The sequence below is a fragment of the Talpa occidentalis genome, unplaced genomic scaffold, assembly GCF_014898055.3.
Source record: "Talpa occidentalis isolate TD23 unplaced genomic scaffold, MPIMG_talOcc4v2.1 talOcc4.15, whole genome shotgun sequence".
Classification (NCBI taxonomy): Eukaryota; Metazoa; Chordata; class Mammalia; order Eulipotyphla; family Talpidae; genus Talpa; species Talpa occidentalis.
In genome coordinates, this window is record NW_023601543.1 from 57,621,368 (window position 1) to 57,635,222 (window position 13,855).

At 51.7% G+C, this 13,855-nt stretch overlaps 1 pseudogene; it reads left to right on the forward strand.

The window, feature by feature from the left end:
* The first annotated feature begins 281 nt into the window (after nt 1–281).
* On the forward strand, nt 282–8,482 carry LOC119245678 (thioredoxin, mitochondrial-like; annotated as a pseudogene).
* Nucleotides 8,483–13,855: the final 5,373 nt, after the last annotated feature.

Sequence of the window (13,855 nt, forward strand, 5' to 3'; positions counted from 1 at the left end):
CGTTCGTGGGACTGACCCACCTGAACAGCCCCCAGCGTGGCTCCCGCGGCCCCCTTTGTCCTGTGTCTCCTGTGGGGTGCACTCGGCACCTCGTTTCCACAGACACGTGTCAGCGGGCGGGTGAGGCTTCCCCGGGCAGAGTGATGCGTGACTGCAGGTGTCCTGGCGCTGGCGGGAGGATCTGCTCAGGGGAGCAAGGGGTGCAGCGAGACAGTAGGGGTGAAAGTCAGGCCGCCTGAGGGCAGCGGTAGGGGAGCTGAGTGTCCCTGGATGAGGCCCAAATGGCGCCGCCTGTCCTGGATGAGGAGTTCCAGCCCTGGCTGCTGGAGCAGGTCGGCGCTGCTGCGTGGCGCTTTTACTGGAGCGTGTGGACAGCGGCCAAGGACACCGCTCTCGCCAGGTGGGGGCGGGTGTTGGGGGGTGGTTTGCTCGCCCCACACTGGGTTGGGGGTCAGAAGCAGGCCGGGCCTGGGCCCGGCCGGCGTTGGTGGACCAAGGCGGGTCCCCATCGGGATGGGGGGCGGGGGCTAGGCTCTGGACTGGCTGTGCGGTTTGCTGCGGGGGCAGCACCAGGGCTCCGTGCCCACGAAGCTGGTCACTGGCTGTGCGCGGAGTGGGCGTGCATGGCGGCGGCGGAGCCACAGCGGCGTCTCCTCGGGCGCTGTCTTCCGTGACTGGAATGGGGAGCACTGAGGCCTCGGGGCTGTTACTGTAATGTCTTCTGGGCTGTGGGCGGTGGTTTTGAACTTGGGGGACAATTGTCCTCCAGGTTCTCTCAGGTTCGCCCATTATGTCTCTCTGTGTTCCCGCCTGCTCAGGGCCACGAGGCGGGTGGGAGCCCCAAGCTGTGCTGTTTTGTGCTGAGCATTGTGGCTGGCCCTGCAGCCAAGTGGAACCTTCATGTGATTTCATAACTCGGGGCGCTCCCCATGGCTGTGAAGGCTCAGCGTTAACTCTGCAGTGACAGAACCGGAGGCTGGTACCTTGCAGGAGATAGGAGGCTCCCGACCGTCCTCACCACCGTGATGCCATGTTGAAATCTCTGCCGCTGCAGGGAGAGACCGTGAAATCAATGTGTCGGCTCCGGCGTGGCCCTCCACCCTGGAAATCTTTGTCCCAGCTGGGGTGCCCACTGTCTAGGTTTCTGGCATCTGCTACAATCCCTACGGGTTTGTTTCCATGCCTCTCTGCCGTGTCAAGTCCCTGCCAACCATCTGTTCTTGGGAGCCCTCGATGCCAAAGCTCTGATGGCTCCTACGCTCACCAACAGGAGGCACAGGGTGGGCGCTCCAAAGGCCTGGGGGTGCCCCTCTGGCCAGATCGCGGCCTCCTCTGGTAGGTTTGGCATGGCATCCAGCCTGTGGCCTAGTGCTTTGGCTGTGAGCTGAGGTCCATGCACCCAGATGCGGGAGGGGTTGGGGGACGGCAGAGTGGGAGCCAAAGTGCTGACATTCCCCCCGCCCCATGTCTGTCTCCCAAAGGTCTCAGACTGTGTTTTCCAGCCCAGAACCTGCCAAATTCCTAACCAAGTACTGAGCCCATTAGTCACCACTGGCCAGGAGTCAGTCAACTACAAGCCTCGGGGAGACACTGATCAAGGCAAACTGTGGCACACGCAGCTCAGCCCCCTGGGCACTTGCTCTGCCACCGTGGGAAACCGGAGTGTTTGAATCGGGGTGACAGGCTGCCACTCCCTTCTACCCCGTGTGGCTCCATGGCTGAAGGCAGACCTTTTCTTTTCTTGTTCTTAGGGAGCTGACCATCCTCCCTCCTGCCCCAATGAGCAAGTGGCAGAGATATTTCGGGGTCTGGGCAGGTCAGCCGCAGCGGCAGGGCCTGTGCTGTTAGTGCATGGAGGTTGTGACACTCCGTGGGGCTTCGTGGAGCTCGACCCTGGAGATACTATTTCCAGGAATAAGGAGGCCTCTGTCTGATTTCCGGGGAGGTTTGTGCACCCCACGGAGCCTAGCAGGAATCCTGGTCTGGAGTGTGACAGCTGTGTCCCGGAAAGGCCTCGGTCTCAGGGAGTGCCGGCACCTGCAGGCATTGCTTCTCCAGTGGCAATGCATCTGGCCGAGACCATCTGTGGCCTCACGTGCAGCCCACGGTAGCGGTGCACCTTGGCCAAAGGACACCGGCCCCAGCAGCCATTCCTAAGTGGAAGCACTGCCCGCGGCCACTGGTGGGAGATTTGAGTGGCTGCCCCGACTTCATCTGGTGTCCTCCTGGCTCGGGTCCTCACCGAGTAGGACAGGATGAGTGACTCAGTAGGTCGGGCCTAGTGGATATTAGTGTGAGGGAGGCCTTGGTTCTGGAATCCAAACTTTGCTGCCCACTGCTGGGCCTCCTTGCCCTGTGGGAGGTTGGAGCACCAGGACCTGTGCTTTTACCAGGCTGGGAATGGTTCTCCCACCTCAGTTCCAAGGGGCCCCCAAGTCTACTGGACTAGGAGGGCCCTTACACCTCATGGGACCATTGTCCGTCCCTCTGACTGAGGCATCCACTGGGGCTGTGTGTCCGTGGGACAGAGTGTCGGGCAGCTGTGGTTTGGAGGGCATGACCGACATCAGGCCGCAGTGGAGGTTGTGGTAGGCGTGCAGGGCGGCCTCTCGGTCCTCTCTGCAGAGTCCGAGTGCCCTCACTGGACTGGTGAGGTGTCTGCAGCAACCCGGGGAACACGTCTTTGGCCCCTTCTGAGTGAAGGCAGATCCTGTCCAACAAGCCCATGATATTTTACCCAACAGAACTTCTCAGCCAAGCCTGCAATTCCACTGGCTTTACTGGTGTTCTTTTCACCGCCATGGGGTCTGAGAGCTGCTAGGGGCGCTGTGACATAGGCACAGCCCGTTACTCTGCCCATCACCCACAGTCAGCCCCTCAGTACTACTGGTGCCACCTTGGCCGCATGGGGCAGGTGAGATTTGGGGCCCTTTCTTGTGCTAAGTCACTGGTGAGTGGGTGACTGGGGAGCTAGGTGCCTCCCAGTGCCTGGTCCCCTGGGGTGTTTATCACCCAAGCCAGCAAGGGCAGGTTCACCGTTTCCCACTGGGTGGCACCCCCCAATAGTGTGACACCTTAGGATGTTCCACGGGGTCGCTGGTGACTGACATAATCCTTTCCAGTAATGGGAGCAGGATGTTCCCCATGGAACAAGCAAGACAGAAGCATTTTCGCGCAAAAGAGGGTCCGTTTTAACAGCTCAGCGGGTAATGACCACTGTAACGCATCCTCCTCTGAGCTGCTCGCCTCCCTTGTCAGGCACTTCAAAGCCGAGTGTGTGCTGCGTTAAGAGATTTGAGCCCCATGTCCCCGGCAGCCAGCTGGTGTGTTTATACTTTCTTTTCTGGAACAGTTAATGCGATCCACGGACCGTTGTCTTCCAGAAGGAACAACGTCCGTGGTCGCGGGGCCCTGTTGGGCTGTCCTGGCCTCTGGCGGTGCTCAGAGGAAGGTTCTGAGTGGGAGGCTGTCTGTGAGTGGAAGCCACCACTGCTGGTCCCCTGCGCTAGTGAGCCTTGTGACCGTCCCGAGTGAGCAGAGAACGAGCCACCCTAGGTGCTCGGGGTTCGGCGTCATCCTTGGTTAAGTTTATGTGGTGGCCTGGCTGGCACGTGGCGGGCCCAGGTATTTGTTCTAGTTATTCGGGTGTGTCTGCGCGTTTCTGGATGAGAACAACGCTTGAGTGGAGACTGAGTAAAGCGCTTGTCTCCCCAGTGAGGGGCCTCATCAGCCCGTGAAGGCCCGAATAGGAGCCAGAGGCTGAGGCTGCCGTGAGCAGGGGGCTTTCCTCCTGCCTGAGCGCTTGGGCTGGGACTTTGGCTTTTCCTACCTTTGGCCTTAAATGGAGACATTGGCTCTCCAGGCCTGTAGCAAGGAACAGCCGCTATCTGGACGACTGGAAATCGACCCAGGCCCCAGCTGCGGGCTCTAGATGGGCCCCAGCTGCGGGCTCTAGATGGGCCTCCCAGGCCCCGGAACCACGTGAGCCACTCCCTTATTGTCACTCTCTCGCTTTCTGCCCTGTGGGTTCTGTTTCTCTGGAGACTCCGGCTAATGCATGCCCTCTCTTGTTTTCTCAGGGTTCATGCTTAAGCAGAGGCCTGGCTGTAGGTGGTTTGTTTGGCTTGGGGGGAGGGCAGCCTGGCTGCTGTGGTAATTGTGATTCAGGCCATGTGGCTGAACGCTGGCCTCTGAGTTTGTCTCTCATGGGCTTCTGTTCAATCCAGGGCAGCTATGGCTCCCGAAGTCTTTTTGCCATCAGCCAGCACGCCAGCAAAGACGACTGGCCCTTTTCCAGAGCCCCCCGAGAAGCAAGTGTGTGCACTCAGGACTTAATTTGGCCGGCTCCGCTGACTTGCCAAGTCATCACGCTGCACCATCTGTCGCTGATAAGCCCACTCCTGTGTCCCCCAGCTGATGGAGGAGACTTTGGCCTCAGTTAGCATTTTCCATCAACAGTCTGCTCACGTAGGATGGGCGGCCTCTGAGCCAGAAAAATCCACATCAGCAGGTTGTGTGACCCGGGGTCCAAAGGCTCCTCGGGGGTCCTTCCCATCTTCCCACTGATTGTGCAGGGTCCTCATTAGGGACGCGGTCTTCCATCTTCCTGGACAGCCCATTGTTGGTTCCAGCCCCTTGAGGTGGAGCTCACTCCTCTGCAGATGCATTCTGTCAGCCAGGCAGCCCCTGTAGCTCGCTTTCGGTTGGTTCTGGGGTTCGGTGCTGAAGGAGAGACTGGGCCTCAGGGTGAAAGAGGAAGTCTCCTCCTCTAAGGGAGAGGAGACCCTCCTTCTGGCACTCCCCTGACCTCTCTTCTTTCTTTCTTTTTTTTTTTTTTAAAGATTTATTTATTTATTTATACAAGCACTGGGTATAGTCAGAATTGTGGGAGGGTGAGAGAATTCACCAGAGCCAGAGGGCAGAGCAGAGCAGGCACACTGAAGTACACTGTTGAGGGGAGTAGCGGGTGCGGCAGGAGAGGTCTGCGCGCCATGTGGGGACCCTCGCTGGTGGCCGGGATCGGACCAGTGTTGCAGAGGTTGCGGATTGCTTCATTGGTTGTGTCTTAACCCTTGTGCCACCAGGGAGGCCCTCCCCTGAGCTCTCTTCTGCTCTTGCTTTGCAGGTGGTCACCCTGAAGGAATTGTGCTCACCATGCCCTCGCTGGTGTAGTGCCGCCTGTTCCTCTAGAGGGCGCCAGTCCCCTTCTCAGGTCCTCCCCTGCCTTGTCTTCCTCTGGAGCTGAGGCTGCTGAGTAGCCTGGGAGGGCCAGGCCCAGCTTGCCTCTCCTCGTTGGGAGCCCCTGTTCAGCAGACTGGCCCTCTGCTTAGGAGTCCTGGGAGGGCCGGAATCTAAACTTCCTGGTGTTTGCCAACGTTACATAATGCTTTAGCTGCCTCAGCCTCAGGCCATGTCTCTGCATGAGAGAGGCTCCAGGTAGGAGCCAACCCTGCAGAGAGAAGCTCCAGGTAGGACAGTCACAGTAGAACAACAGAATGTTTAAACAGCTGCACTTGTAAGTGCATCCCCCCTAGCTGCGCTTAGGCTGGTGGCCTTGGCCTGATATCTCTGCCTTATCAGTTTTGTTTACCTGCCATAGTCGCCAAGTAGGGGCACATCTTCTTGTTTCCGAAATCCACAAATTACCAGTCTGGCTACCAGGATTTCTTCCTTCAATAGCCCACTATATGGTCAGGTGGTCAGGTGCAGCCCACCCTCCGGCCAGCTCTGCACTCCTCTTCTTTTCCCATTTAGACCCTTAGGATTTAATATACCCAGAACACACCTGGTGTCAAAGACCCAGGCGGTGTGCTGATCTCCTTCCCTGGGTACCTCAGGAGCTCTGATGCCAAAAATGAGTCCTAATGATGTGGATTCATTCAAATCCTGGCATTACTGCTTGACCAGGCTAATGAGGCACAGGAGGGAGATGAAAAAAAAAAAAATAAAGCTAAATGCAATGTTGTGCCCAACTAGCATGGAAGCATTCCAGATTTGAGGCCTACTGCTTGAGGCTATCAGTATCATTTGTCAATTGAATGTCCCACTGACTGAGTAGACAACCTCATGTAGTGAGGTTGCGGATTTGGGGGCCCATCAAAGAGAAGGCACAAATATGATAAGTCAATCTACAAAACAAGCTTTTGCAGGGACAGTACTGGAACATAGCAGGAGACCTCCATTTTACAGTGTCATGGATCCACTTCACAGAAAGGAAAGAGGGCAGTGGCACTCCTGCTAGAGGAGGGACTCAGTGAAAGGGGAGTCAGAGAAAGTCACATTGCAAAAAGATGGGGATTCTGAACCCTGGTGGACAGCAGCTACTTGCAGCCTATGTATATTCTCAGGGCTTGTCTTATCTACGACAAGCAGATGTTGGGTACTGTTTGGCAGGGAATCAAAGCAGCATACTCTAAATGGACAAAAATATTATTTGGCTTATATTTATATCAAATTGATTCTGCAAAATTTTGAGTTTGGCACTGGCAATCTTTGAGATAACGGTCTTAACTTGCTCTAAGATGTAAATAAACAACAGAGGACCAATATACAGGACCTGCTTTGGTCTCGTGCAGACTCTAACTTATTCCTACTTTTTTTCCCCTACATTTCTTGATAGGGTTATAAGTAGCATCATCTTAAACTTTCATTTCCCTATTGCTGCTGATATATAGAAATACAACTTATGTATGCGGTTTTACATAGTGACATTTTATTCAGCAATCTTGCTAAATTCACCTACAAATTTTATTAGATACTTTAAAATGTGATCTGAAAACCGTGACAGTTTTAGTGATGACTGATGTGCCCTTGATGGACTGGGAAGGCCAGACTGTACGTCCCTCTGTTCTCATTACTCTTCCTGCCTCTTACACTCTTAGATGGTGTGGTGACTTCATCTACCATCTCCCAGAAGCCCCCTCAGGGTCGGTGGGCACCCCTCACTTCTAGGGTCCTGCAGACCCAGCAGCTCAGTCCTGGTGGCCTGGCAGTAACACACAGCCAAATCCAGCCAAAATGTACCACCAGAGTCTGAGCAACAACCTTTAACATCCAGGATGGACTTGACTTTCAAGACCAAGTTGTCAATAGCGAGACACTGGTGGCTATGGATTTCCATTTGATGGAAGCTTAGAGTAGAAAATTTAGGATGGAGGTTTTCCACACGGTTATAAACCAGAGGTGCCAGTAGGGGGAGTTGTTAAAACTAGCTATGGAAGTTTCCAGGAATCTGAGGTGGGGACAGGGACGATTATCAGTTACAGAAAACCAACCCAACTTGACCCCAAAGTGATAAATTCCACAGTAATTTCATCAAAGAACACTATATAAGGACACCCTTTGCTCTGGTAAAACACAGATCTGGCCCTATGCCTGCCCACCTGTGTCTATACAGGTGTCCCTTTTTCCTAATAAACCTGCCCTTTTAAAATATAGCCTTTTGCCTGTCTATGCAAACATCTCTTTACACACACACACACACACACACACACACACACACACACACACACATATTATATCATTGTTCATTTTTAAACAGTATTTGCTTCCCCCACCCCCTCAGTGTAGTCCCCATAGAGTTTCCTTCCCCAATGTGTTAGGGGGAAAGGAAGTCCTGAGATAATCTCATACAGGCTTTGTGGACTCCACCCCCACTCCAGACTAAAGCCATCAGGACATTGGGAAAGACAAATCCCATCACCACCAAGGGAGGGTGGCTGGGACCTGAGGGTGGAGTTGGGCAGCCAGGTTGGATATAAAAACCAAACACGTGGGCCTTGCTCGCTCTCTGGCTCGCGATCGCTCGCCTCCTGGCTTCACCGCTCCTGGCTGGTGGCCAACTCTGAGAGCGCCATTTTGGGATTCCTGATCGGCGGATCGGGTAGGACTCATTTAAAACTTTGTCTCCCACTTTTCTCCCAAAGCTGTACATTTCCTCATTTCCCTTTCCCTTGTAAATAAACCTTTTATTAACCTTTCACGTGTGCCTGCAGTAGAGCATTGATAAGTCCTTTTAAGCGCGCGGGTGAGGACCCACAGTCAGGCACCCCGTTTTGTATCAGGGTTGCTCTACAACAAATGCACCTGTGCACCATCACCTCAGTCCCCTGTGCTCCTCCCTCCCTCCCTCTGATCCCTCTCCCTCCAAACATCTCTTTCCTTAATAAAGTTCCTGTGCCTTGATAATCTCACTGTGTGCCACCGGATGAGAAACTTTGCTGAAATCTTTCTCAGAGGAACCCAGGAAACCCGCTCACTGAGCTCCAACACACACACAGTGGTGCGGTCCCTGCAAAATCCTGGGGCCAAGCAGCCAGGGGATGCGGTGATGGCCAAGGTGGATATTGACGACCACACAGACTTTGCCAGAGAGTGCGAGGTGTCAGCTGTGCCCACCATGCTGGCCATCAGGAATGGGGACATGGTAGACAAGTGTGCGGGCATCAAGGACAACGACCAGCTGGAGTCCTTCCTGAAGTAACTGGCCGACAAGCCGGGAGGGGTCCGGATGGCCCTTGCCCTCCAGCGCCCCAGCAAGTGGTGGGGTTGGGGGAGCCCTGCCAGAACTCAGCCCCTCAGTGCAGGCCCTTCCTGCCCGCTTCCGTCTGGGCGGCCCCTGTGGGCCGGCACTTTGGACACCAGGCCTGCAAACATGGTGCCTTGTGTGCTTTCAGTGAGGCCGGCTGCCAGAGGCCTGGTGCTGATGGGGTTCCCTGTGCCGGGTTCTTAGGTGCCCTGAGGAAGATTTCTGCAGTTTCCCATTCAGGGACACATGACAAGGTTAAAACAAAGCAAGTCTATTCAGGAAAAAGATATTTGCATATAAACAGGCAAGGGCTGCATTTAAAAGGACAGGCTTATTTAGGAAACAGAAAAGGAAGAAGAGGGTAATTTGCATAGATGCAAATGGACAGTTCTTAAAGGGCAAGGGGTGTCCTTATATAGTGTTCTTTGAGGGCATGAATTCCTTTGTGGAACTTTATCACTTTGCGGTGGAGCTGGGTTGGTTTTCTGTAATGACAGATAATCTTTTCTGACCCTATTTGCTTCAGGTATTTCTTCATTTTATTTTTATTAATTTGTCAGGGTTACTCTTCGACTTCTCCATATATGCACACGCTTCCCTCCCCCTCCCCCAAACCACTGTGCCAACGCCCCATGCCCTCCTCCCTCGACAGTTCCCTCTGTAACCAGTATTTTATTTTTCACTAGGTCCAACAACTGTTTCTGCTCTGCTTTGACAGTATATATTTTTCGGTTATTTACATTCCACAGACAAGTGAAGCCATCCGCCATCTGCCTTTCACTTTTTGACTTACTTCACCAAGTACAAATCATCAATCACAGACAGGTGCCGGCGAGGCTCCCGGCGCGCCGCTCTCTGCTTGCTCTCGCCAGTGTTCCCCGATCCGCTGCATGTGCAGGTTCTCGTCCCCGTGCCTGATATTGGTACAGACACACTTTCTCTGGTTAGGCTTTGCGTGGTGTATTTCTCTCCATTCTTTGGCTCCCCATACTTTTAGTAATAAAGACACCCCATTGTTTTTGGATACTGAAGTGGTAGTGCAAAGAAGGATCTCCGAAGAAGAGTTGGTTCCATGTTCCTGAGTGGCGAGGGGAAGCTAGAGACTTGGAGGAGACAGGGGACACACATTGCAGAGAGACTAGTGGAGAAGTTCTATTTGCTTCTCAGCTTTTTTCTTGCACCAGGGAGTTGGGGGACATGGAAGTGTTAGGGGGAAAGGATGTCCTGAGCTAATCCCATACAGGCTTTGTGGATTCCACTCCCAGTCCAGACTAAAGCCATCAGGTCATTGGGAAAGACAAATCCCGTCACCACCAAAGGGAAGGTGGCTGGGACCTGAGGGTGGAGTTAAGCAGCCAGGTTGGGTATAAAAACCAAACACGTGGGCCTTGGGCTGGCTCGCTATCGCTCGCCTCCTGGCTTCACGGCCCCTGGCTTGCAGCCAGCTCTCAGAGTGACATTCGGGATTCCAGATCAGCGGATTGGGTAGGACTCATTTAAAACTTTGTCTCCCATTTTTCTCCCTGAGATGTACATCTCCTCATTTCCCCTTCCCTTGTAAATAAACCTTTTATTAACCTTTCGTGTGTGCCTGCAGTAGAGCATTGATAAGTCCTTTTAAGTGCGCGGGTGAGGACACACAGTCAGGCACCCCATTTTGTATCGGGGCTGCCCTATAACAGTTGGAGACCTTTGGCATAAGATGTGGGTGAGAGGCATGTGGAGGCTGACAGTGGCAGCCTTTATCTTGACTTGTACTTTGATTTTGCCCCTTTGATCTCAGACTTGCCTGGGCCCTTCTGCTCCTGTCCTATGTGTCCCCACCAGGAGGTACCTTAGACTTGTGGCAAGTTTTCGGGCCTCCGTGGCCCTGCTTTGGGCCAACGTTGTTTGGCTGGGCATTTACCCACCAGGGGATGGGTAACCTTGGGTGCTTTATTTGGTATCTAAATCCTTTATTTTCTTTCTTCTCTTTGCACAAAGTTCTAGTAAACTTCTCACATACTAAGAGTGTATTTTGTCTCTATGTGGCAGATGGCAGAACCTCTTTAAAGCATGCAGGTGTGGGGATCCCGGGGCGCCTCTCAGTGGCACTACCATTGGAACACTGACAGATGAGCCAATACATGGGTCCACATATGTAGCTCAAGACCCCAAGGGTTGGTGGGAGATTTTATAGTTCAGCGCCCAGAACACATCCTGTGTTTAATGTGAACACAGCCCACGAAAGCAACGTGGTGCCTCAGCAACAGCAACTGCTGCAGGGCTAGAACCAGGCCTGGCGACCAGCCAGGATAGTGCTGGCTGCAGCTCGTGTCAGGCACTGGAGACTTAGAAAATGTCAAGGCAAACACTCACCTGGGGTCTGAAGTCCCTGCCTGCAGGCTCTAAGGGCAGGATGGAAGAAAGCTGTGTCACATGCTGCGGTTGGACTTGGTCTTCATCTGGTCTGATAACCTTGGTCTTTTAATTCTCTGGCATCTTGGCCTCTCAAATCTCAGTTGTCTCATCAGCTTCCTAATGTTTCCAAAAATACTTTTTGTCTTTTGTCTAGTTTTTCACCTTTTTTTTTTTTTTTTTTTTTTTAGCAGAAACAGTGGTCTGGTAAAAGCTTCTGTTATTATCAAAAGTATAAATTTCTTTAATTAGATTTTTCTTTTTCCTCCAACATGTAACAAAAACCAGTTGGAGTGCAGGACTCCTTTTGTGAACAGAGAAGTACCCATACTTCTTTACCTCATTCCCAGGGATGCCCACTTCAGATGGAGCCATCACGTGTATAATGGCAGGAATGGATACAGGGCAGGATCTCTATGACCCGAGCAGATGGGGTAAGGAGGAGTCCTGGAGTCCTTGGTGGCTTTTGCAGGCTTTTATTGGGATTACCAGGTACATGGCAGGCGGGGTGCTGGGAGGCCGGGAAGCTGGTAGGCCTCCCAGCCCCCAGCAAGTCTTCACTCTGTCTGGGCTCTCTGGCCTTCTCTGGTGGTCCCTGCTTCTCCACTCTCTGCTCTCCTCATGGTTCTGCTGGTGTCCCCGTGACACCGCCCTTATAAGCCAAGTCTCTTAGCCCAGGTGTAAGCATGCCCACACCCTACTCCAGGTGCCCGCCATCAGGCATGCATACAGGACCGCAGGGATCCATCATCAATCCTAATGTCAGGAGGGCCGAAAAGCCTGACATCATTTACTTACCATACAATGTGTCATTGCATCAGTGACATTGGAAGGAGAGGAAGGAAGATTTCAAAATCTTTTATTTCAAAATCTAGAAATAAAAGGTACTGTGTAGGAAACATTCATCATAAATACCAAATTCCCTTGGGGAGCCTTCCTGGTCCGAGACCAAGTGGCTCTAATTCCCTAGTATCATGTTTGCATAGAGTCCCCTAATCAGAGCCCAGGTGCTGTCACTCCTGCCAGGTGGAGTCCTCAGCCCTATCTTCAAATGTCACTGACCCTGCTGTGACACAGGCTCCATCTCAAGCGGTCATCCCTGGGTGATGAGGAAAAGAAGTGTGGCAAGTGTTCAGGGATGAGATTCCTCGTCCCTTTTGCACCCTGGAAGTGTTTGTTCTCACCTCCCAGGGAAATGGCTGGACTTGACCAAGATGAAATTGAGCAGCTTCATTGGGAAGTCCCTAAAGCTACTCCCTCCTCACTCCGCAGAGGCCCCCCAGCAGCTGGTCTTACATCCTGAATCATGTCCTCTTACAGACTACCAAGTTACCAAAGCAGACTTGATCTTCAAGTTTGAGAAAGTAGAAGCTTGGATGGCAGAGAGAAAAGTCTGAAGTTGCATAGGTGAGTGAGAACTGCAGATTGGGGGATGGAGGACAGAAGATTCCCTCTGGTGAGGAGGAGATTCCTTTTGTATGACATCTGTAAGGCGTCAGTCTTCCTTAAAGGAGAGGTAGGCCTGTTTGTTCCAGGACGTGGACGTGAGCTCCTCGGATTATGTGCTCTCTCCTCGACTTCCCCTATTCTTTCCTTAGAGAAACAAACCTGCCTGCCTTCCTTGTCCTCAGGATTTGATCCCTGCTCCTTCAGCTGGAACAAGCCTTTCTAGGTCATTCTTTCCTTCCCTGGCTTTTCATTTCTTGTTGTCATCAATTCCTTTCCTTATGCATTCAGACATTTATAGTTCTGGCCTTAACTTTGTGGTTTTGTTCTTCTTTCTTCTCATCCTTGTGAGAAGCCTTCAAAGTGTTTTCTCCTGTGTTTTACAATCAGATGCCATCCCACCCAAATTTAAACTCTTTTCAAGAATCTCTGGCCTCATCAGTTCTCTGTTCCCCAAAATAAAAGCTATGCTATTTTGGTTTCCTAGTTGTTTGTTGCTAAATTCACTTATTAATTCTAGTAATTTATCTGTAGATCCCTTTGGATTTTCTGTGTACATATCATCGACAGTGAGTTTTATTTATTCCTTTCCAGTCTTTATTTCTTTTCTTTTTCTTGCTTTATTTTACTGACTAAAGTCTTCAGGACAGTGTTGAATGGAAGTGGGCTTAGCAAGCATCCTTGTCTCATTCCTAAACTAAGGAGCAGAGTTGTTACCCTATTACTATTAAATTTGCTATGGTTTTCTTTTAACACACCCTTCATCAGAATAAGGAAGTTCTCTCCTATTCCTAGTTTGCTGAGAATTGATATTACAGATGGGTATTGAACTTTATCTCTTTTTCTGCATTTATGTAGATCTTTATACAAATTTTCTCCTTTATTAATTGCATTGACTGGATTGTCAACTCTATTGGCATACAGCCTCTTCATAAATCCCTTGCTATTCATTTAATATTTATAGGATCTGTAGTGATAGCCACTGTATTATTCCTGATTTGAAAATGTGTGTTTTCTTTTCTCCTTGATCAGTGTAGGTTTTCCCACTTTAATTTTTTCAAAGAAATACTTGATTTTCCCTATGGTTTGTCCTCTAGAGGACACAAAAACAAATGTAATGGAGGAAATTCGTGTTAAGCATAGATAATAAACAAGTTAGGAGCTTCAGCATGAGTAAAACACATAGGATATTTGAGGGACAATGAGTAAGCAAGCAGCTTTAAGACACGGGCAGAATTCATGTTTGCTTTTTTTAAGGTTTATTTATTTATGCATATAAGAACTGGGGTGTAGGCCAGAGGAGCGGGTAGTGAGAGGATTCACCAGAGACAGAGTGGGGAGCAGAACAGATGGATCTACTGAAATACACTGCTGAGGGGAGCAGCGGGCGAGACAGGAGAGGTCTGCTGCACCATGTGGGTTAGCACCCCAGCCGGGGATCGAACGCATGCTGCAATGGCTGGTGATCTCTTGATAGCACTGTGT